At 44.9% G+C, this 25,034-nt stretch overlaps 1 non-coding gene across 1 annotated transcript; it reads right to left on the bottom strand.

Moving 5' to 3' along the window:
* Nucleotides 1–18,610: 18,610 nt before the first annotated feature.
* On the bottom strand, nt 18,611–18,821 carry LOC120925267. The gene has a single exon (XR_005746556.1). It is a non-coding gene; the product is annotated as a small nucleolar RNA U3 (small nucleolar RNA).
* Between the last annotated feature and the right edge of the window lie 6,213 nt (nt 18,822–25,034).

Below are 25,034 nucleotides of genomic sequence, written 5' to 3'. Positions count from 1 at the left end.
AAACACAGATGAGGTCATACATAACCCCATCAGCGCCCCCTTGTGGTTAACTCCCAAACTGCAATTGTCATTTTCACAATAAACAATGCATTTTAAATGCATTTTTTGCTGTGAAAATTACAATGGTCCCATAAATGTGTCAAAATTGTCCGAAGTGTCCGCCATAATGTCGCAGTCATGAAAAAAATCGCTGATCGCCACCATTAGTAGTAAAAAAAAAAAATAATAAAAATGCAATAAAACTATCCCCTATTTTGTAAACGCTATAAATTTTGCGCAAACCAACCGATAAACGCTTATTGCAATTTTTTTACCAAAAATAGGTAGAAGAATACGTATCGGCCTAAACTGAGGAACATTTTTTTTTATATATGTTTTTGGGGGATATTTATTATAGCAAAAAGTAAAAAATATTGATTTTTTTTTCAAAATTGTCGCTTTATTTTTGTTTATAGCGCAAAAAATAAAAACCGAAGAGGTGATCAAATACCACCAAAAGAAAGCTCTATTTGTGGGGAAAAAAGGACGCCAATTTTGTTTGGGAGCCACGTCGCACGACCGCGCAATTGTCAGTTAAAGCGACGCAGTGCCGAATCGCAAAAACTGTCCCGGTCCTTTAGCTGCCTAAAGGTCCGGGTCTTAAGTGGTTAAGTTATACAGGGGGCCAAACTAAACAGTACAAGCACTGTACTGTATAACATGCTTTAAGGGAACAGGATCCGTTTTTTTTTTCACAGTCAGAATCACTCCCTAGGTAACACATTTAACCTCTTGATTTAACCCTTTCCCTGCCAGGGACATTTATACAGTAATCAGTGCATTTTTATAGCACTGATCGCTGTATAATTGTGAATGGTCCCAAAATAGCGTCAAAAAGTGTTCGATCTGTCCTCCGCAATATCACAGTCCCGATAAAAAACGCAGATCACCTCCATTACTAGTAAAAAAGAAAGACCGCAGAGTTATGGGGAACAAAACTTATCAAAATTTCATATGGGTACAGTGTTGCATGACCGCGCAATTGTCATTCAAAATTTTACACGGAAGGGGGTGAAAATACTTGGTATTGAAGTGGTTGAATGGAACATACTTGGTATACATTGACAGATCTGATACCCAAGAGCATATTAACTGGGAAACTAAACCACAAAACTATATCATTCTGCATGGCACCCGGTTTACAAATGACAACATTTTCTGAGCACAGTAAACCAAAAATTTAAGTAATTCAAGTATTTTTTTTTTCGCCATCCCAATCTGTTTCAGGTAAGATTGCGGACTGTATGCCCCTGTCACGATTCATTTTATAAGCTTCATGCACCAGCCCCTGGGGTTCAATGGGGTTCAATTTAAACTCCAATCCATCATCCTGAAAAGTTCTACAAGCAGCTGCTGATATCTCTCTGCCAGATGATATTGAACAAAACCGCGAGTGATTGCGACGGTTTAGTCTGCAGACTTTCCAGGAAGAGGTAAACCATGTCAGATTCAAGTAGAATATGTGAGCACTGAGCATCATTGTGCACCGCTGGTTCTAAGTGGAGATACACGGGGCTTGGAAGGTTTGATGTCTCTCGGGGATTATACTTATAAGTGCTGGACGAAACTGGAGAACTATAATGTGACAAGTCTCACATGAGTTTCTATCTCTACTCCTTCCTACTTTCTTATCAGAATGCAATTCAAAATCAAATCTAATGACATATACTGTATGTAGCGGGTATTGTAGTTATAATATTTGATTTTCCTGTCTTTTTTGGTCTCTGGAATATTTTAACCCCATTCATGCCTAAAGATAAAAACAAATCTTAGGAAATCTTAGGGCCAGACTCTCGTAGAATCCGCGGCGGCGTAGCGTAAGCCATTTACACTACGCCGCCACAACTTACTGGAGCAAGTGCTGTATTCTCCAAGCACTTGCTCCGTAATTTGCGGCGGCGTAGTGTAATTGGCCCGGCGTATGGCAGCGTAATTCAAAGGGGGCGGCTTGTATTTAAATTAAGCGCGCCCCCGCGCCGATCGAATTGCGCATGCGCCAGGGGTAAAAATAGCCCAGTGCGCATGCTCCAGCTCACGACAGAAAACGTCAATGACGCCGACGTGAGTCCTATTCGCGAACGACTTAGGAAAACTACGTAAACGACGGAAAAAGACGACGCTGACCCGACGCCATACTTAACATGGCATACGACGGACCTTCGTAAACTTACCCCTCATATAGCAGGGGTAAGTTTACGCTTACGGAAACGTCGTAAATTCACTGCGTCGACCGCGCGTACGTTCGGGAATCTCGCGTAAATAGCTAATTTGCATAGACGACGGGGAAAACGACGAGGCGACACCTAGCGGCGGGAAAAGAATTGCATTTAAGATCTGACACCGTAAGAGCCTTACGCCTGTCAGATCTAATGGATATCTATGTGTTACTGATTCTAAGAATCAGTCGCATAGATAAGACGGCTCAGATTAGGACTTACGACGGCGCAAATGGCATTGCGCCGTCGTAAGCCCTTTGAGAATCTGGGCCTTAATGCCTAAGCACAATTTTGCAACTTTGACATGGGTTAGTAAACACATATCATCACAGCTACTTCGTGCATCCAGGTGGATTATACCATTTTTTTCAGGACAAATTGAGGTTAATTTGATAAATTGGCACAAAATAGTAAAAAAATAAAAAAATGTAACCGATTGCTGACCACCGCACGACTATTTACGTACACAGAATGGCACGGGCAGGCAGATTGGCGTACAGGTACATCCCTTTAAATCTGTCACCCAACGGGCGCATGCTCCTGCCGCGGGCCTCGTGAGTGCGGCCGGGGGTCCTGGGAACTCGATGTTTCCGGGAGTCCCCTGATTGCCGTCAGCAAGGGCAGAACAGGGGAATGCCTTTGTAAACAAGGCATTCCCCTATTCTGCCTAGTGACACTGTCCCTGATGACCGTTTCCCATGATCAGGAACAGTCATCAGTGACGTGTCGCGTGTAGCCACTCCCCCTAACAGTAAGAATCACTTCCTAGGGAACACTTAACCCCTTCACTGCCAGTGTCATTTTTACAGTAATCGGTACATTTTTATAGCACTGATCGCTGTAAAAATTACAATGGTCCCAAAATGGTGTCAAAAGTGTCCGATGTGTCCACCATAATGTCGCAGTCCCGATAAAAATCGCCGATCGCCACCATAACTAGTAAAAAAATATATATTAATAAAAATGCCAAAAAACAGTCCCCTATTTTGTAAACGCTATAACTTTTACGCAAACTAATCAATAAACGCTTATCGTGATTTTTTTTTACCAAAAATAGGTAGAAGAATACGTAACGGCCTAAACTGAGGAAAAAAATGTTTTTTATATATTTTTGGGGGATATTTATTATAGCAAAAATTAAAAAAATATTAAATGTTTTCAAAATTGACGCTCTTTTTTTGTTTATGGCGCAAAAAATAAAATTCACAGAGGTGATCAAATACCACCAAAAGAAAGCTCTGTTTGTGGGAAAAAAAGGACATCAATTTTGTTTGAGAGCCACGTCGCACGACCGCGTAATTGTCAGTTAAAGCAACGCAGTGCTGAATCACAAAAAGTGGCCTGGCCTGGTCTTTGACCACCAAAATGGTCTGGGGCTGAAGCAGTTACATTTTATACTCGAAAAATTGTAATATCGTGCAAAAGTTCATTTATTTCACTAATTCCCCAAATCCACAATCTCAGAAAATTTGAATATTGTGAAAAGGTGCAATATTCTAGGCTCAAAGTGTCCCATTCTAATCAGCTAATTAAGCCATAACACCTGCAAAGGGTTTCTGAGCCTTTAAATGGTCTCTCAGTAGGAATCACAATCATGGGAAAGACTGCTGACCTGACAGTTGTGCAGAAAACCATCATTGACACCCTCCATAAGGAGGGAAAGCCTCAAAAGGTAATTGCAAAAGAAGTTGGATGTTCCCAAAGTGCTGTATCAAAGCACATTAATAGAAAGTTACGTGGAAGGGAAAAGTGTGGAAGAAGAAGGTGCACAAGCAGCAGGGATGACCGCAGCCTGGAGAGGATTGTCAGGAAAAGGCCATTCAAAAGAATTGGGGACTTTCACAAGGAGTGGACTGAGGCTGGAGTCAGTGCATCAAGAGCCACCACACACAGACGGATCCTGGACATGGGCTTCAAATGACGTATTCCTCTTGTCAAGCCTCCTGAACAACAAACAACGTCAGAAGCGTCTTACCTGGACTAAAGAAAAACAGACCTGGTCTGGTGCTCAGTGGTGCAAAGTCCTCTTTTCTGATGAGAGCAAATTTTGCATCTCATTTGGAAACCAAGGAGCCGGAGTATGGAGGAAGACTGGAGAGGCACACACTGCAAGATGCTTGAAGTCCAGTGTGAAGTTTCCACAGTCTGTGATGATTTGGGGAGCCATGTCATCTGCTGGTGTTGGCCCACTGTGCTTCATTAAGTCCGGGGTCACCGCAGCCGTCTACCAGGAGATTTTGGAGCACTTCATGCTTCCTTCCACAGACGAGCTCTATGGGGATGCTGACTTCATTTTCCAGCAGGACTTGGCACCTGCCCACACTGCCAAAAGCACCAAAACCTGGTTCAATGACTGTGGGATTACTGTGCTTGATTGGCCAGCAAACTCGCCTGACCTGAACCCCATAGAGAATCTATGGGGCATTGCCAAGAGAAAGATGAGAGACACGAGACCGAACAATGCAGAAGAGCTGAAGGCCGCTGTTGAAGCATCCTGGTCTTCAATGACTTAGAAGTTATGGACGGTCCGTTTCCATCCAAAAGCCCCATTAGAGAGCAGGGTGCTGTGTCCATGTCTGCTCTACATCAGCGGACAGACATGTCATCCATTTGCTCAGTGGTAATCAGGGGAGAGATCCCCCACTAAGCAAACAGATCCTGCTGTGTCTACTTTAATTTGATTCGCCATCGCACAAGTCGCGCCTCCTGGTTTTCTCTTTTGACAGACAGCACACTTGTCCAATGCCAGGGCATGTGTGCTGTCTATCATAGGTAGGAGCTGTCCAGGAGGCAGGACTTGTTTGATGGTCCGGCAAATCAAATTAAGTTGGCACAGTGGGAGACACCAGCCTGACAACCCCCCCCCCCCAGTGTGTGGCACCTGGGTCAGACCGCCCCCCCCCCCCCACCTTTGCCTCAGCAGCCACCCAAGATCTGTGTGATGATCTGGCCATTTTTGGCAGAACACTGGCTCTTTCTCCGTTGCACACATGAGGCTGCATTCCTGGGCACAGATGAGGCTGCATTCCTGGGCACAGGTGCTACTGCATTGCTGGGCTTTGGTGAGGCTGCATTCCTGGGCACAGGTAAAGCTGCATTCCTAGGTACTGGTGAGGCTGCATTACTGGGCACAGATGAGGCTGCAATGCTGGGCACTGGTGAGAATGCTTTCTTGGGCACTGGTGAGGCTGCATTTCTGGGCACTGGTGAGGCTGCATTCCTGGGCACGGGTGAGGCTGCATTTCTGGGCACTGGTGAGGCTGCATTCCTGGGCACTGGCAGGGCTGGACTGGGACAAAAATTTGGCCCTGGACTTCACCCAGAATGGCCCACTTTGACAGGTTTCTCCCACAGCGGCCGGACAACTCCCGCACCCCCCCCCCCCGGCCACCCAAGCCACCTCTCCCCCTTCACTAGCCACTAGCCGATTTACTTTATTAGAGTAGAACGGCTGGTACTGGTACTCCTATAGGCAGTACCAGTGGGAAAGCTAGACATTATTTCTCCCAGGGCAAAGAATCAGTTTGGTCCCCCCCCCCCCCTCATGGGACAAGATTAAGCAGAAGTGAGAAACTCTCAGGCCGCTGTCACTGAAGCCGGCCCACTGAGCCATCGGCCCAACGGGAAACTCCCTGTAGTCCCAATGGCCAGTCCATCCCTGGGCACTGGTGAGTCTGCATTCCTGGGCACTGGTGAAGCTGCATTGCTGGTCACCTTCCTCCAAATGACTTATAACAATTTATAAATAGTGTTATTTCAATTGCTCTATAAGGTGCTGCATGTTCTCCTGTCCCGGATAATGTTCATTTCTTCAGTTTATTAAATCCTGTGACTACAGATAGATGGCTCAGGAAGAACAGTGAAGTGTAACCAGCGTTGGGTTGAAGAGTGTAATTATACATTGATTGCTCCTTGTGTCTTCCCATGCTGTTCTTCAGAGTGCGCTTGAAAATATAATTTGCTAGATGTTTTGGCGGAGATAAAAATACAATTACCATCAAGACACAGCACTGCAAACCTGAGCAGGCCAGACGGGAGGAATAAATAGCAGCTGCTGTCAAAAAATCTTTTTCAGACACGAGAATGGTCGCTGGCAGTCTTGTAAAGTCATGTTTTCTTTTCTGTGAAAAAGTCTTCTTCTTTATTATAACAGACGCGCTATGCGAAGAAACTCAATGCACAGTACAACAGCGTGCATAGCAGTGTGCCGTAATGCACCATATGTCAGAATGCACAGCAATGCACCTTAGTCTGATGCATACACTGTGCTGCAATGAATATTTGGTGGGAGGTGCATTGGGGTGCCATTTGGAAGGCACCATATCGCCCCAGCGCACTTAGGCCTCTTTTACACAGGCTGTACGATCAGGTCCACATGTCAGTTTTTCAGGTGGACCTGATCGGAACCTCCATTCAGCCCTATGGAGCAGCGGAAGTCAGCAGACACTGTATGGCATGCAATGGCTCTGTATGGCATGTGATGACACTGTACACCATGTGATGACACTGTACGGCATGCAATGACACTGTACACCATGTGATGACACTGTACGACATGCAATGACACTGTACACCATGTGATGACACTGTATGGCATGCAATGACACTGTACACCATGTGATGACACTGTATGGCATGCAATGGCACTGTACACCATGTGATGACACTGTATCACTGGCGTAGGAAAGGGGGGGGGGCAGGGGGTGCTGTTGCACCGGGCGAACCATTTAGGGGGGCGACTTTCCGTGCCTCCTCCTAATTTTAATTTCCCGTGTCACCGCGACGCGGATGTTCCGAGCGGCCACCATGTGTAATGTCCAGCCGCCAGCGCCCTGTGATTGGGCATATGGGGGTCATGTGAGGAGTGGGGCTGGAAGTCCCGCCTCCGCACATGACCGCCATACGTCCAATCGCAGAGCGCCGGGAAAGTCTGCAAATGGGGGCGGCCGGCGGGAGACGTCAGGCACGGAAAGTGTGAGCCGCCGGCGCCGTCTTCCCCTCCGCTCTGGTGCTCTGCGGTACGGCGCTGCCACTATGTGGAGGGGAGTTGCAGCATGGAGCGGGCTGCGAGTGGATGGTGCTGGCGGCCGGCGGGGAAGAGTCGGAACTCCATCCGAAGCAGTTCTGCACATCCAGTGCTGGGGTCCTGGAGAAGAGCAGACACAGGTAAGGAGGACTCAGAGGATGGACTTCTACTGTAGGAGTTAGGTGGGTTAGTGCAGGGGTCAGTGTCAGTGCAGGGGTCAGTGCAGGGGTCAGTGTCTGTGCAGGGGTCAGTGTCTGTGCAGGGGTCAGTGTCTGTGCAGGGGTCAGTGTCTGTGCAGGGGTCAGTGTCTGTGCAGGGGTCAGTGTCTGTGCAGGGGTCAGTGTCTGTGCAGGGGTCAGTGTCAGTGCAGGTGTCGGGTCAGTGCAGGGGTCAGTGTCAGTGCAGGGGTCAGTGTCAGTGCAGGGGTCAGTGTCAGTGCAGGGGTCAGTGTCAGTGCAGGTGTCAGGTCAGTGCAGGGGTCAGTGCAGGGGTCAGGGTCAGTGCAGGTGACAGTGCAGGTGTCAGTGTAGGTGTTGGGTCAGTGTAAGTGTTAGTGCAGGTGTCAGTGTAGGTGTTGGGTCAGTGCAGGTGTCGGGTCAGTGTCAGTGCAGGTGTCGGGTCAGTGTCAGTGCAGGTGTCGGGTCAGTGTCAGTGCAGGTGTCGGGTCAGTGCAGGTGTCGGGTCAGTGCCAGTGCAGGTGTCGGGTCAGTGCAGGTGTCGGGTCAGTGCAGGTGACAGTGCAGGTGTCAGTGTAGGTGTTGGGTCAGTGCAGGGGTCAGTGTCAGTGCAGGGGTCAGTGTCAGTGTAGGGGTCAGTGTCAGTGTAGGGGTCAGTGTCAGTGTAGGGGTCAGTGTAGGGGTCAGTGTCAGTGTAGGTGTCAGTGTAGGGGTCAGTGTCAGTGTAGGGGTCAGTGTAGGGGTCAGTGTCAGTGTAGGGGTCAGTGTAGGGGTCAGTGTCAGTGTAGGGGTCAGTGTCAGTGTAGGGGTCAGTGTAGGTGTAGGTGTCAGTGTAGGGGTCAGTGTCAGTGTAGGTGTCAGTGTAGGGGTCAGTGTAGGGGTCAGTGTAGGGGTCAGTGTCAGTGTAGGTGTCAGTGTAGGGGTCAGTGTCAGTGTAGGTGTCAGTGTAGGGGTCAGTGTCAGTGTAGGGGTCAGTGTCAGTGTAGGGGTCAGTGTCAGTGTAGGGGTCAGTGTAGGGGTCAGTGTCAGTGTAGGGGTCAGTGTAGGGGTCAGTGTCAGTGTAGGGGTCAGTGTAGGGGTCAGTGTCAGTGTAGGGGTCAGTGTCAGTGTAGGGGTCAGTGTAGGGGTCAGTGTCAGTGTAGGGGTCAGTGTCAGTGTAGGGGTCAGTGTCAGTGTAGGGGTCAGTGTCAGTGTAGGTGTCAGTGTAGGGGTCAGTGTCAGTGTAGGGGTCAGTGTCAGTGTAGGTGTCAGTGTAGGGGTCAGTGTAGGGGTCAGTGTAGGGGTCAGTGTCAGTGTAGGGGTCAGTGTCAGTGTAGGGGTCAGTGTAGGGGTCAGTGTCAGTGTAGGGGTCAGTGTCAGTGTAGGGGTCAGTGTCAGTGTAGGGGTTTTAAAAAAAAGCTCAAATATTTAAATCCCCCACGTTTATGCACATATAAACGTGGATGTTTATATAAGGGGGGGCGAAAAAAAAATTTCGCCCCGGGCGCCCATAACTCTGGTTACGCCACTGCACTGTATGGCATGTAATAGCACTGTACGGCATGCAATGACACTGTATGGCATGCAATAGCACTGTATGGAATGCAATGACACTGTACGACATGTGATGACACTGTATGACATGTGATGACACTGTATGACATGTGATGACACTGTATGGCATACAATGACACTGTACACCAGGGGTGTCCAAACTTTTTTCAAAGAGTGCCAGATTTGATGAAGTGAACATGCACGAAGGGCCGACCATTTTGCCTGACATTCTTTGAACCATTAAAATCTGAAGCAAAATAAGGGTCAGTGCCCATCTGCAGACCCCCAATCGAGAGGAAGGCAGCACCCACTATTGCAAGGAATGCAGCGCCCACCATTGTCAGAAATGCAGCACCGACCATTGCCAGGAATGCAGCACCCACCATTGCCAGGAATGCACTCACCATTGCCATCAGTGCAGCCTTGGAGGGGACATGGAGAGAGCAGGACGAGCGCCAAAGATATCCAGGAGAATATCCTGTTTACACAGCGGCCTCTTTAAAAGAGAGTCCCGCCTCCTTTGATGGACAGAACAGTCGTCCAATGGCAGAGCCAGAGACGGGACTTCCTATTAAAGAGGCTGCCATATAAACAGGAAATACCCCTCCTGTGTGCACGGCACTCGTCCCGCCTCCTCCCTCCGTACAGTGCAATTGCACTGTACGGCATGCAATGACACTGTATGACATGTGATGACACTGTATGGCATGCAATAGCACTGTACGCCATGTGATGACACTGTAAGCTATGCGATGGCACTGTGTGGTATGCAATGGCACTGTACAGTATGTGATGTATGCCATGTGATGACACTGTAAGGCATGTGATTACACTGTACCCCATGTGATGACACTGTACGGCTTGCAATAGCACTGTACAGCATGTGATGACACTGTACGGCATGCAATGGCTCTGTATGCCATGTGACGACACTGTACGGCATGCAGTGACACTGTATGGCATGTGATGGCACTGCACGCCATGTGATGACAATGTATGGCATGCAATGGCGCTGTACGGCATGCGATGGCGCTGTACGGCATGCGGTGGCACTGTACAGAATGCAATGGCACTGTACGGCATACAATGGCATTGTACAACATGCGATGACACTGTACGGCAGGAGGGAATGTCCCTCCTCTCCCGCCACCCTCCAGTGTTTTTACCGTCTCACCTGTGCGATCGGCAAGCCAGAGACGAAATCCACTGGCGGCGGAAGTTTTCCATAGAGAATACCGAGGACCAGATGGTCCCCGGAAGTCTCTATAACCTTCAGAGGCCCGGATGCAACGTTATAACATCACCTCGAGCCCGGCAGATGTAAACATTGCAGATGTTAACATCGCCGTCTTTCCTGCCTAGAGGAGAGATGTTGAGTCTTATAGACCCCACATCTCTCCATAAAGAGGACCTGTCATGCCCTGTTTCTCTTACAAGGGATGTTTACATAGAGTGTCTCCTTCAATGTGGAACATAGACTGTTGAGGTGCTAATTAAGTCTACCTGGCTGTAATGATAACAGCTTGCTGTGATTGCATTCTATTGTCTATTGTGCTAATTAAGTCTGGCTTCTGAAGGACCTCTGATTGTGTGATGCTAATGACACTGTATTGTGTGAAAGTTCTATTGATGATAATATGTGTTGTGACTTAACACACTCTAAATGTCAGATGTCTGACTCATGTTCACTAAAGGGATGTGGATTATGTAGCAGGTGGGAATAGCTTATCGCGGAGTGAGAAAGTCTGTCTAAGATGTGGATTGGGGGGGACTCCTTAAGCACCCATTGTGTGATGTTGTGGGTGGAGTGTGTCATTGTCCCTTTTCTTACTGCAGCATGCTTTGTAACTGTATATAAGAAAGCTAAGTTTACCATTAAAGTGTTCATCCGTTTGGAACCAGAGAACAGAGCTGTGTGTCTCGTTATTCTGGGGAAATCCATATGGATCATGTCTGCTGGATTGTGGAGTGTCGGATAAGCTGTCTTGGGTTGGTGGAATGGAATATCGTAAACGGTGTTAACCCCGTGACCGTTACAGCACAGTTGCAATTTTCTGCTAACAATAGGCCCACATTGGTATTCTATTTTGAAATTTCCGATTGACCACTTCAGCCCCGGAAGGATTTGCCCCCTTAATGACCAGGCCATTTTTTGCGATACAGCACTGCGTAGCTTTAACCGACAATGGCGAGTTCTTTTTTACCCACAATAGAGCTTTATTTTGGTGGTATTTGATCACTTCTGCGGTAAAAAAAAAATTTTTTTGTTGATTTTCTGCTATAATACATATCTAAAAAAAGAAATATAAAAAAACATATTTATTCATCAGTTTAGGCCGATAAATATTCTACTACATATTTTTGGTTTAAAAATTGCAATAAGCGTATATTGATTAGTTTGCGCAAAAGTTATCGTGTCTACAAACTCTGGGAAGATTTGGGGATTTTTTTTATTGTTTTTAACTGGTAATGGCAGTGATCTGCGTTTTTTTTTTTTTTTGCGGGACTGCGCCATTGCGGCGGACAAATCTGACTCCAAATTACACTTTTTGGGGACCAGTGACATTATTACATTGATCAGTGCTATCAAAATGTTATTTTTTAACCTTCAGGGACTTCCATACCTTACGACATAAAAATATTACCACATGTACAGAGCTGAATGCAACATACCGCCATCTTCTTGTCAGCTTCTCCCGTCTTGTCTTTTAAATATTCCAAATGAACTGGAAATCTCACAAGCCCATCAATTCTGACATAGAATTGCTGATGTTTACTAATTCTGAACTGAAAGGCCGTTATGTTAGCTTTATCAATCAGAAATGGTATTGGGTGGAACGTGTGATGTACGGTGTAGATGTGCGATTTCCCCCCCGCCTGAAATGCCGCTTCTCTTTCTGCATTATAAGTCTGACACAGAATATAAATGAGGACGAGGGGATAACTTGCAGAAAGTATATATTTAGACCTGTTATTGTAACCAGTTTGTCTTTCCAGGAACAAAGGAGAAGATATTGACCAATGGTTATGCTATATGCTATTTTTTTAAAGCAAGACTAATTTCACCTTAATGCATCCTATGCCCCCCCGGACCCCCGTTATACTTACCTGGCCCCTCGAAAGTCACACGCTCGGCCCCGACATCCTCTTCGCCGCTCAGCCTGGCCGTTGATTGGCTAGAGCGGATGGATTGAAAGCAGCGCAGCCATTGGCTGGCGCTGCTGTCAATCACATCCAATGATGCGGCACGCCGGGGGTGGGGCCGAGTGACACAGTGAGTGGCTATAGCCGATCGCTGTATCACGGGAGCGCGCCCGCAAGGACTCCACACCATGCGAGCTCTCTCGCATGAATGTGTGGAGTTCATGCGGGGAGGAGCAGAGACAGCCGCCGAGTGACCCCAGAAGACGTGGATCGGGGCCACTTTGTGCAAAACGAGCTGCACAGTGGAGGTAAGTATAACAGGTTTGTTATTTTATTATTTTTTTCTTTACAAACCCTTTAAAGCGGTTGTAAACCCGCATATAATTATTATTATTTTTTTTTACACCTGCAAGGAAAAAGCCATAATGAGCTAATATGCACCGCATATTAGCTCATTATGAAATACTTACCTCGGAACGAGGTAGGTAACTTACCTGGTCCACGCCGAGCCTCAGCGTGTCTTCCGGGTATCGGCGCTTCAGCGCTGTGATTGGCTGGAGCGGCGATGACGTCACTCCCGCGCATGCGCGCGGGAGATTTCCTTTCCGGCATGGGTCGGCGGGGCCGGCCCTTCAGCCGAGGATCCCCCCTGCGCATGCGCCGCTGCAATCAGCGGCGCATTGCGAGGGGAATATCTCCTAAACGTACAGGTTTAGGAGATATTCTTTATACCTACAGGTAAGCCTTATTATAGGCTTACCTGTAGGCAAATGTGAAAAAAGTGGGTTTACAACCACTTTAAGGTTAAGAAAAAAGAGGGGGGGGGGATGCACTGGACTTTATCAAAAACGCAATTAAATGCATCAAAAACACGCATGCAGAAAAGCATCCGGAATGCATCCGGACTGCATTTCTATGGTGTGAACTGGCCCTTATTCTGTTCTTTTATTTTTTATTCTGCTTTTTTCTGTTTTACTCTATTCTTTTATCTTCTATTCTATCCCTTTTGTTCTATTCAATTTTTTTATATTCCTTTATTTTCTATTTTATTCTCTTTGGAAATTTGAAAACTATTGAAAACTATTTAAATCCGAATTTTTGGATTTCTTTAACTACTTGCCTCTGTTGGCAGGTAGGCACGTTCCCGAAAATTGCCGTGGGTGTACGTCTGTGCTGTAGGTGAGTGACAGAAGGCACACGCGCAACCCGCTATACGTCGGGAGACCCGATGCGAGTGTTCGGCAGCCGCGATATCTGCCAGCCACCCGCGATCGTGGGAACGAGAGCCAGAACGAGGACCTGTCAATGTAAACAGACAGATCCCCGTAGTGACAGGTTAGGAACTCTCTCCTCCTCCAGTCAGTCCAGCCCTCATACAGTTAGAAACACTCCCAGGAAACACATGTAACCCCTTGAGCGCCCCCTAGTGTTAAGTGTTTCCCTGACAGTCACATTTATACAGTAATCAGTGACTTATTTTTAGCTCTGATCGCTGTATAAATGTCAAAGTATCCGATCTGTCCGCCGCAATGTCGCAGTACTGCTTAAAAAAATGTAGATCACCGTCATTACTAGTAAAAAAACAAAAAAATTATAAAAATGCCATAAATAGATCTCCTATTTTGTAGATGATATAACTTTTGCACAAACCAATTAATGTACGCTTATTGCGATTTTTTTTTTTTTTTACCAAAAATATGTAGAATACATATTGGTCTAAAAATAAGAATTTTTTTTTCAAATTTTTTGTGGGATATTTATTATAGCAAAATGTGAAATATAGCGCAAATTGTTTATAGCGCAAAAAATAAAAACCGCAGAGGTGATCAAATATCACGAAAAAAGAAAGCTCTATTTGTGGGGAAAAAAGGACGTCAATTTTGTTTGGGTACAGCATCGCATGTCTGTGCAATTGTCAGTTAAAGTGACGCAGTATAGCAAAAAATGGCCCGGTCATTAAGGGGGAAAAATCTTACGGTCTGTAAGTGGTGAAACTTGTTACTATTGTAATTCAAAAATTTGGATACATACACGTTTTTGAATAATGAAAAATTTGTCTGAATTATAATTTGGTACAAAACAAACCACACGTGTCTATAAATGATAGCCCTAGATATACTGTCCTCACTTCAAGGTTTGTGGCAATACCAAAAATGTGTCCCGGAATCATTATGCGCAGTGTATAACATGCGTTGCTTTAACCACTTAAGGGCCGACCCTCTTTCTGAGATTTGTTGTTTACAAGTTAAAAACATTTATTTTTTGCTAGAAAATGACTTGGAACCCCCAAACATTATATATATTTTTTTCGAACACCCTAGAGAATAAAATGGTGGTCGTTGCAATACTTTTTGTCACACCGTATTTGCGCAGCGGTCTTACAAGCGCACTTTTTTGGAAAAAATACACTCTTTTGAATAAAAAAAATAAGACAACAGTAAAGTTAGCCCAATTTTTTTTTTTATATTGTGCAAGATAATGTTACGATGAGTAAATTGATACTCAACATGTCACACTTAAAAGTTGCGCCCGCTCGTGAAATGGCGAAAAACGTTTACCCTTAAAAATCTCCATAGGCGACATTTAAAAACCATGATGCACCCGTCAGCACCAGCCATGGGTTGCCCAGAAAATCACTGACAGCCAGTGATGATATCACGGGGTCTAAAATAAGCTATATACCGTATTTATCGGCGTATAACACACGCCGGCGTATAACACGCACCCCAATTTTAAGAGGGGAGTTTAAGCAAAAATGAATTCTCAGCACCCTTTACAGTACACGGCCTCCCCCATCCAGTACACATCCCCCCTATCCATTATACATCCCCCATCCAGTATACAGCCCCCCTCCATTATACATCCCCCCATCCAGTACACAGCCCCCCCATACATTGTCCATCCCCCATCCAGTATACAGCCCCCCTCTATTATACATCCCCCATCCAGTACACAGCCCCCCCATACATTATACATCCCCCATCCAGTATACAGCCCCCCTCCATTATACATCCACCCATCCAGTACACAGCCCCCCCATACATTGTACATCCCCCATCCAGTATACAGCCCCCCTCCATTATACATCCCCCCATGCAGTACACAGCCACCCCATACATTATACATCCCCCCATCCAGTACACAGCCCCCCATACATTATACATCCCCCATCCAGTATACAGCCCCCCTCCATTATACATCCCCCCCATCCAGTACACAGCCCCCCCATACATTGTACATCCCCCATCCAGTATACAGCCCCCCTCCATTATACATCCCCCCATCCAGTACACAGTCACCCCATACATTATACATCCCCCCATCCAGTATACAGCCCCCCTCCATTATACATCCCTCCATCCAGTACACAGCCACCCTATACATTATACATCCCCCCCATACACCCCCCCTCCCCAGTATACAGCCCCCATCCATTATACATCCCCCCCATCCAGTACACAGCCACCCATCGATTATACAACCCCCCTCCCCAGTATACAGCCCTCATCCATTATACATCCCCCATCCAGTATACAGCCCCCCCCCCCCATACATTATACATTCCCCCCTCCCCAGTATACAGCCCCCATCCATTATACATCCCCCATCCAGTACACAGCCCCCCTGCACTCCCAGGAGACCCCCAGTCTCCCGGGACAGTGCTGCCAGCATTCTCTACAGTTAAAGGGTCACTAAAGGAATTTTTTTTTAGCTAAATAGCTTCCTTTACCTTACTGCAGTCCTGTCCTCATTGTTCGTTTTTGCTTTGAAGTAGCTGTAATTCTGCTCTGATCTCCACACTTCCTGGTTGCCTGTTTCCTTATAACCATCATACTGGGAGCTTTTCACGGTGGTCTAAGCTGTCATTACTGTGTGTCTAAAACTCCTCAGAACCAATCCGATTCATTTTAAAAACAAAACACTGCCCTGGATTTGTTTGTTTTTGTTCTGTGAGTCTTCCCGACTTGCCTCTTACCCGGAACTTCATGTATGTACCTTTAAAGCCGAAAGTGAAACTAGAGGCACATTATATGATAGATTAAATTCAATTTTTAATCATTTTTAAAAGCAATGAGTTAACTTGTATGTCTCTATACCCAATAAACAGTCATTTCAGCAAAAAAAAAAATTTCCTTTAGTGACCCTTTAAGTAAAAAAAAAAACTGTCAGCCCCTTCCACACTGCTCCTCCTGCGTCTCCTATTGCAAAACGAAGCTTCCATTTACCTCAATAGCTCCGTTTTTTTTTTCACTGACCTGGTCACATGACTGCTCTCCTCTGATGGGCATGTGACTGCTCTCCTCCTCCAATCAAAGCTACACTCAGAGGAGGAGGAGAGCAGCCTGAAGAAAACGGAGCTATAGACACATTTACAAGCTTCGTTTTACAATGACACTGACAGAGGAAGAGCGGTGTACAAAGGGCTGGCAAGTGACTTTTTTTTTTTCAACTTCAGACTATGCAGAGAGAGCGCTGTTCCAGGGCCAGGTCCCCGATTCCCGCCCCCTGCTGGTAAAACATGATATTGGCGTATAACGCGCAGGCACTGTTTACCCTCTGTTTTCATAGGAAAAAAGTGCGCGTTATACGCCGATAAATTCGGTAATAAACATGGACATGTTTTAAATTAGAATTGCATTAGCATGTTGACGAAGGAAAGGCGGACACAGGGAAGGCAAAATATAAGGAGAAGTTCCGTTTTAGCGTTCCATCTACAAAATACAAAAAAAGAAAATAGAAAGAAAAACACGATCATTAAAGCCAAGTAAGCGAACGGCGGTAAATGAAAACGAGCTACGAATACGCCGTCACTTTGGTAAAAGCCGATTCCATTAGGAGGCCTAAGGGAGACTTTGATGGACAAAACAAAAGAAGCCATTCATTGTCTCCTTCGATCTCAGAGGAAATTCACATTTAATAAGGTTATAATTGAAAGGTTCCCCTGATGAGCACTTATTCCCCAGCAGGTGTTCTGACTGGAATTACATGCTGATGGTCTCCAAGGAGAGATCTGGAGAACATTGGGGGTCCGAAATGAATTTTCATAAAAGGCCTCAGCGTTAATCTGAGATCAATCAAATAACCAGAATCATTTTCATCTTCATTAGATGTTGTAGCAACTGCATTCGTAATTGTAACAGTATCACCAGTGATCAGGGACACATTTCCAATCTGTACCTCCCTGATAACAGCATTCTCTGAGTAGTAGCAGCACCAGTGGCGGCCCGTAATGCAGGGCACATGGGGGGGGGGGTGTTAGCTTGGGCAAACCCCCCCCCCAAAATATTGAGCACCAGCCACCACAACTTTGAAGATTTTTTTTTGATTGTGAAGCAAACAACAAATAGGACAAAACAACAGAAAAAGTAAATGGGCCAGATTCAGGTACAGCGGCGTAACTTAGAGCGGGCGTAGCGCATCTCATAGAGAGGCAAGAGCAGTATTCACAAAGCACTTGCTCCCTAAGTTACGGCGGCGTAGCGTAAATGGGCCGGCGCAAGCCCGCCTAATTCAAATTAGAAAGGTAGTGGGCGTGTTGTATTAAAATTAACCGTGACCCCATGTAAATGAATGGCCGAATGAACGGCGCATGCGCGCGCATGCTCAGAATCACGTTGCATATACTCCCTAAGAAACGACGGCTTAATGCGTACGACGTGAACGTAACCTACGCCCAGCCCCATTCACGTACGACTTACGTAAACGATGTAAAATCCGACGGCTGTTCCGACGTCCATACCCTAACATGACTTACCCCTGCTTTATGAGGGATAACTTTATGCCGGACGTACGCCTTACGTAAACGGCGTAGCTTACTGCGACGGGCGCAAGTACGTTCGTGAATCGGCGTATCTAGGTCATTTACATATTCGATGCGTAAATCAATAGAAGCGCCCCTAGCGGCCAGCGTAAATATGCACCCAAGATACGACGGCGTAGGAGACATACGTCGGTCGGATGGAGCCAGAATTCAGGCGTATCTGGTTTCAAGAATACGGCACATAGATACGACGGCGCATCCTAGAACTTACGCGGCGTATCAGAAGATACGTCGGTGTAAGTCGTACGTGAATCTGGCCCAATATGCATAACTAATCACCCCCTTAAAGTCAATACTTTTTGCGGCTCTCGCAGCTCCAAGTCGCTTTGGATAAGTCTCTATGAGCTTGCCACATCTTACCACTGGGATTTTTGCCCATTCCTCCTGGCAAAACTGCTCCAGCTCCTTCAAGTTGGATGATTTGTGCTTGTGAACAGCAATCTTTAAGACTGACCACAGATTTTCTATTGGATTGAGGTCTGGGCTTTGACTAGACCATTCCAACACATTTACATGTTTCCCCTTAAACCACTCAAGTGTTGCTTTAGCAGTGTGTTTGGGGGTCATTGTCCTGCTGGAAGGTGAACCTCCGTCCTAGCCTCAAATCACACACAGTGGTACAGGTTTTGCTCAAGAGTATCCCTGTATATTTTTTTCCACTCTGAATGAGCTCCCGCCTGCCATCTTCCCACCTAGAAAGATGACCAAGTCATCAAATGGTGGCAGCACCTGCACAGAGCAGCACTGCCAGCAGGAGTCCTAACGAGACAAGAACCCTAAAATTCATCATCGTGGAAGGTGAGTTTGGACACTTTCGAGCACATTTCTCCCTTTGCATCCTAAAGAAATGATAAAAAAAAAAAAAAAAAAAAGAGTATCCCTGTATTTAGCACCATCCCTCTTTCCCTCAACTCTGACCAGTTTCCCAGTCCCAACTGCTGAAAAACATCCCCACAGCATGATGCTGCCACCACCATGTTTCACAGTGGGGATGGTGTTCTTTGAGTGATGTGATGTGTTGGGTTTGCGCCAGACATAGCATTTTCTGTGATGGCCACACTGCCAAAAAAACAACAACTCTATGGAGCATACGGCTTATTGTTGTCCTATGTACAGATACTCCAGTCTCTGCTGTGGAACTCTGCAGCTCCTCTAGGGTTACCTTAGATCTCTGTGCTGCCTCTCTGATTAATGCCCTCCTTGCCCGGTCCGTGAGTTTTGGTGTGCGGCTGTCTCTTGGCAGGTTTGCTCTTGTGCCATGTTCTTTCCATTTGGTTATGATAGATTTGTTGGGGCTCCTAGGGATCATCAAAGATTTGGATATTTTATTATAACCTAGTCCTGACTTGTACTTCTCAACAACATTATCCCTTACTTGTGTGGAGAGTTCCTTGGTCTTCATGGCAGTGTTTGGTTAGTGGTGCCTCTTGCTTAGGTGTTGCAGCCTCTGGGGCCTTTCAAAAAGGTGTGTATATGTAATGATAGATCATGCGACACCTATGCCGCGTACACACGATCGGTCCATCCGATGAGAACGAACTGATGGACCGTTTTCATTGGTTAACCGATGAAGCTGACTGATGGTCCGTCACGCCTACACACCATTGGTTAAAAAAACGATCGTGTCAGAACGCGCTGACGTAAAACACAACGACGTGCTGAAAAAAACGAAGTTCAATGCTTCCAAGAATGCGTCGACTTGATTCTGAGCATGCGTGAATTTTTAACTGATGGTTGTGCCTACTAACGATCGTTTTTTTCCCATCGGTTAGGAATCCATCGGTTAAATTTAAAGCAAGTTGGCTTTTTTTTTAACCGATGGTTAAATAACCTATGGGGCCCACACACGATCGGTTTTGACCGATGAAAACGGTCCATCAGACCGTTGTCCTCTGTTTAACTGATCGTGTGTACGAGGCCTTAGATTACACACAGGTGGACATCATTTCACTAATTATGTGACTTCTGAAGGAAATTGGTTGCACCGGAGCTTTGTATGTGCTTCATAACAAAGGGGGTGAAAACATACGCACATGACAATTATCTTTTTTTTTATTTCTGAAAAATAGTTTTATGTACATATTTTTCTAATTTTACTTCACCAACTTAGACTATTGTGTTCTGATCCATCACATATAATTCAGATTAAAAAAAAAACATTTTGAACTAAAGGCTGTAATGTAACAAAATAGGTAAAGAGCCAAGGCACTGTATATATATATATATATATATATATATATATATATATATATATATATATATTATACAGAATATATACAATTTAATTTTTTTGTATACATTTATTATAATTTATAATTATTTTATAAACAGGCTAGATGTGTACTATGAACAGTTTCAGTTTTTTTCCTAGAACCAGTACACAGTTGACCTTCATACTTATTTATTCATTGACATTTTCACCCACTTGTGATTACCTGGCAGAGCTGACAAAAAGGTCACCTTTGTTTACCACGTTTGTAAATTATTGTTTTGTGCTGTTACTACAAGAAGCAAGATTAACAATGACTACTAGATCTCAGGCATAGTGAGTGGGAGAAACAGAAGGGGACTACACTATCCTCAGCTATAAACTGACAGCTGTTTGTAGCTCTGCAAAAAAAAAAAAAAAACTGATTAACCACTTGACCTCCGGAACCTTTACCACCCTTCATAAGCAGGGCATTCCTTGCTATTCAGCACTGCACTTCTTTAATTGGCAATTGCGCGGTCATGCAACATTGTACCCAAATTAAAATTGATAAAAAAAAAAATTCACACAAATAGAGATTTCTTTTGGTGGTATTTTTTTTACCATAGGGTTTCTATTTTTTATTATATAAAAGAAAAAAATGTAAATTTTGGAAAAAAATCCTGATATTTTCTACATTCTGTTAAAAAAACATATCCATAAAAAACAAATAAAAAAATCGAATTTCTTCATAAATTTAAAGGGTCACTAAAGGATTTTTTTTTATAGCTAAATAGCTTTGTCATGGACCTTAGGATGCTAAAGTGTTTCTACATGACATCTGTTACACAGGAGAGGGTTGCTAATAAATCATAATTCATGTATTACATGAGATGGGACATATTACAGGTGATTTCATGTGGGCCAGAGTGACTCAGTCCTCTGCATAACAGACTGTTGAAATGCTAATGTCCCACCACCAGCCAGCTCTCTATTCTAAAGGTCTATTGTGTGTGTGAAAAAGACCTTAAGAGATGTGTATTGTATCGTGGGGAATTGCAGACGAGATGCCTATTCACCTCGTCAGGCTAAATGATTAGATAATTGGCTCAGGTTAATTATTCTGATTGCTTCGTTGTTATTCTGTTATTCTGTATTCTGTTACAATTAGTAATTAACTTCACTAATGTCATTATCTAAAGAAATGTGTCTTGTCAGGGTCGGCACCAGAGTGTCTACCTATAATCTGTATGAAAGCCCCAGTGTGTGAAAAGGGGGTGGAGATTTCATTGTTCTTTGATTGATGATAAGCTTGTAAACTGTATATAACCAGCAGAATGCGGCCATTAAAGAGAGTCCTGTTTGAACTTACATACAGCCTGCCTGGTGTGTGTTCTTAATGGGTCCGAATGGCACATAGCTGTAATTCGGATCCCGGAACCTTGGATGACGGGACCATCAGACGTTGCAATCTGCAAGCTGACTCAATAGTAGCAGAGGAGTGTCGGGAGAGCAGAATCGAGCGAGCAAAGGGTCTCGTCACAAGCTTCCTTTACCTTACTGCAGTCCTGGTTTCATGTCCTCATTGTTCTTTTTTGCTCTGATGTTGCTGTAATTCTTCTCTGTTGTGAACACTTACTGGTTGTCTGTTTCCTGATGACCACAGTACTGGGAGTTTCTAGTTTCATTTTCCAAACCATCACTGCTCTATGGCTCTCTATAGCACAGAGGCAGGATAACATGCAAAAACGAAACTAGATGCAAAGACGAAACTAGAGGTACATTATATGATTGATTTTTATCTATTTTTAATCAATTTTAAATATAATCAGTTAACTATTATGTCTCTATACCCTGTAAACAGTCATTTCAGCTAAAAAAATGTTTTCCTTTGGTGACTATTTAAGCCAAAATGTATTATGCTACATGTCTTTGGTAAAAAGAAAAATCCCAATAAGTTTATATTTATTGGTTTGTTCAAAAGGTATAGCGTATACAAACTACGATATATATTTTGGAATTTACACAGCCATGACTAATGGTAATGGCAGGGATCAGCAATTGGTGAACACTTGGAAAAATCTGCAAAAATGTGCCCGAAACCTGTTGAAGTATGAGGTTGAATCTTGTCATGTTTTTTTCTACTCTTTTTCAATGACAATTTGCAAGCTTTTGGGAAAAAAAGGGCATGGGTGGCTGGGAACTGTTATGGGGATGTACCAGTGCAAAAAGCATATTTTTTTTTAAATACAGGTCAGCAGGGAGATGGGTTTTTCATAATGCTTAAAGGGCAACATTAAAAAGTACAAAATTCCTTTAAATATCATGCTTGGGGGAAGCCTTAAAGCTGTATTTGAAGTGACACATCTGTAGGATGTTCTGTGCCGCTAAATGACTAGTCCTTCCCAACTAAATTCTGTTTAAAATCAAAGCGACCTGGGGATGCCAAGATTTTCTGGGGCACCTCAAAAGTCCCAGAAGTTCACCTTCACAGAAAATGAACACTGGACCCCCTCAACACCACCCCATCCCCAACTTCGCTGGTCTGGGTATTTTAAATCCTTGGACCGGTGAAGCGGCGATCCGATGTCGCCTAGATTTTCTGGGGCACCTCAAAAGTCCAAGAAGTTCACCTTTACAGAAAATGAACACTGGACCCCTCAACACTACACCATCCCCACCTTCACTGGACTGGGGATTTCAAATCCCCGGATCGGTGAAGCAGCAACCGGATGTCTCCTAGTGGATGATCGCCAGCCTCAGGTACAGCGGGACTGGGGGGGATGGGGAGGGGGTCCAGTGTAAGTTCACCTTACAGATTTTCTGTAAAGGTGAACATACACTTTAATGGGGGCCGGAATAGGACCAGTGGGAGTAGAAAATGTCCTGGCATCCAGCAGTAGTAAACAATGCCCTATCTTTGGTGTCAGCGGGAGGACTACATAACATATCATATTGGTCAGTGACAAATGAGACTCTGTAGTGGGGTCTTATTGTATTTTGGAGGTGAGCAGGTTTTTCGCCTAAAGGTGGATGTTCACTGGACACATAGGGCCGGATTCAGAAAGACTTACGACGGCGTATCTAATGAATCTGATACGCCGCGTAAGTCCATGGATGCGCCGTCGTATCTATGCGCCGTATTCTTGTACTAAGATACGCCTGAATTTTGGCTTCCTACGACCGACGTAAGTCTCCTACGCCGTCGTATCTTGGATGCATATTTACGCTGGCCGCTAGGGGCGCTTCCATTGATTTACAAGTTGAATATGCAAATGACCTAGATACGCCGATTCACGATCGTACTTGCGCCCGTCGCATGAGTATACACCGTTTACCTAAGGCGTACGTCCGGCGTAAAGATAAACCACCAAATAGCTGGTCTAAGTATGTTAGGGTATGGACGTCGGAACTGCCGTCGGATTTTACGTTGTTTACGTAAGTCGTATGTGAATGGGGCTGGGCGTAGGTTCCGTTCACGTCATTGCCATTGAGCCGTCGTATCTTAGGGCGTAAATTTGACGTGATTCTGAGCATGCGTGCGCATGCGCCGTTCGTTCGGCACTTCATTTACATGGGGTCACGATTCATTTTAATACAACATGCCCACTACCTGCCTACTTTGAATTAGGCGGGCTTACGCCGGCCCATTTACGCTACGCCGCCGTAACTTAGGGAGCAAGTGCTTTGTGAATACTGTACTTGCCTCTGTATGTTACGTCGAAGTAGCACATATGAGCTGCGCTACGCCCGCTTAAACATACGCCACTCTACGTGAATCTGGGCCATAGAGAATATATAAGATCTGTTGTTCACATATTACACAGTAGTGTGGATTATTGGATGGGACCTTTTCTTGAGCTATATGATGTATTTTTAATCATGAATTTTCAATTTTTGTGTCACCTTTTTAAGTTCTAAAAATTGGAGGAGTTTAGTATTTATTTTCATTTATTTTATATTATTATTATTTTTTTATTATTTATATAATATAAGTGCCTGATGACATCTATATGATGAAACGCATTGGGGGTCGCTGGATCTTGTGACATCGCCGCACATCGATGTCGGCCATCTTGTTGGTTGGAAACATTCCCTTGTATTCAGTGGTTTATATGCGAGATGATGTTGTTTTGTGAGTGTATTTTATTGATGTTAATAAATGAGGAAGTTTGAAAATACTACACTATGAAGTCTTCCTGCTGATTTCTGACCCCTATGTGCTCAGTATCAGGTTGTGGAGGAGTTCCTTACACCGAGAGGATTGTTATTATCCACTGGTTGTGTGATCCCTGGACTTTTCTTAAAGTGTTGCACCTCTATACCTATAATATAAGTTGCGCAGCACTTTTTTCTGTATGTAAGTGAAATCACCAGTTAAGTGTTAGCAGAAATTACACCGGTTTGTAAGGCATTTACACCGTGCTTTGTGAGGATATTGTTGATATATTATTTCATTTGTGATTGCACTGATTTTCTTTCACCTTTAAAGTGGGAGGACTTGTGCCCCATCATTGGTGTCGAGGGAAGGAATAGTGCCCAATTGTTGGTGTCAGTTGGAGGAATAGGGCCCCATTGTTACTGGCAATGGAAGAAATTCTGCCCCATAGCTTGTGACAGTGGGAGGAATTATGCCTTTTCGATGGTGTCAGTGGAGGAGTAGTGCCCCATTGTTGATAAATAGTGGCCCATCATTGACATCAATGGAAGGAATTATGCCCCATCGTTGGTGTCAATGGAAGGAATTGTGCCCATTTGATGGTGTCAGTGGGAGGAATAATGCAGAATTGCTGGTGTCAGTGACAGGAATTATGTCCCATTGTTGGTGTCAGTGGAGGGAATTGGGCTCTTTTAATGGTGTCAGTGGGAGGAATAATGCCCCATTACTGGT

This window comes from Rana temporaria, chromosome 1 (assembly GCF_905171775.1).
Source record: "Rana temporaria chromosome 1, aRanTem1.1, whole genome shotgun sequence".
Lineage (NCBI taxonomy): Eukaryota > Metazoa > Chordata > Amphibia > Anura > Ranidae > Rana > Rana temporaria.
The sequence above is the reverse complement of the archived record's forward strand: the minus strand, read 5'-3'. Positions and strand labels throughout refer to the sequence as shown.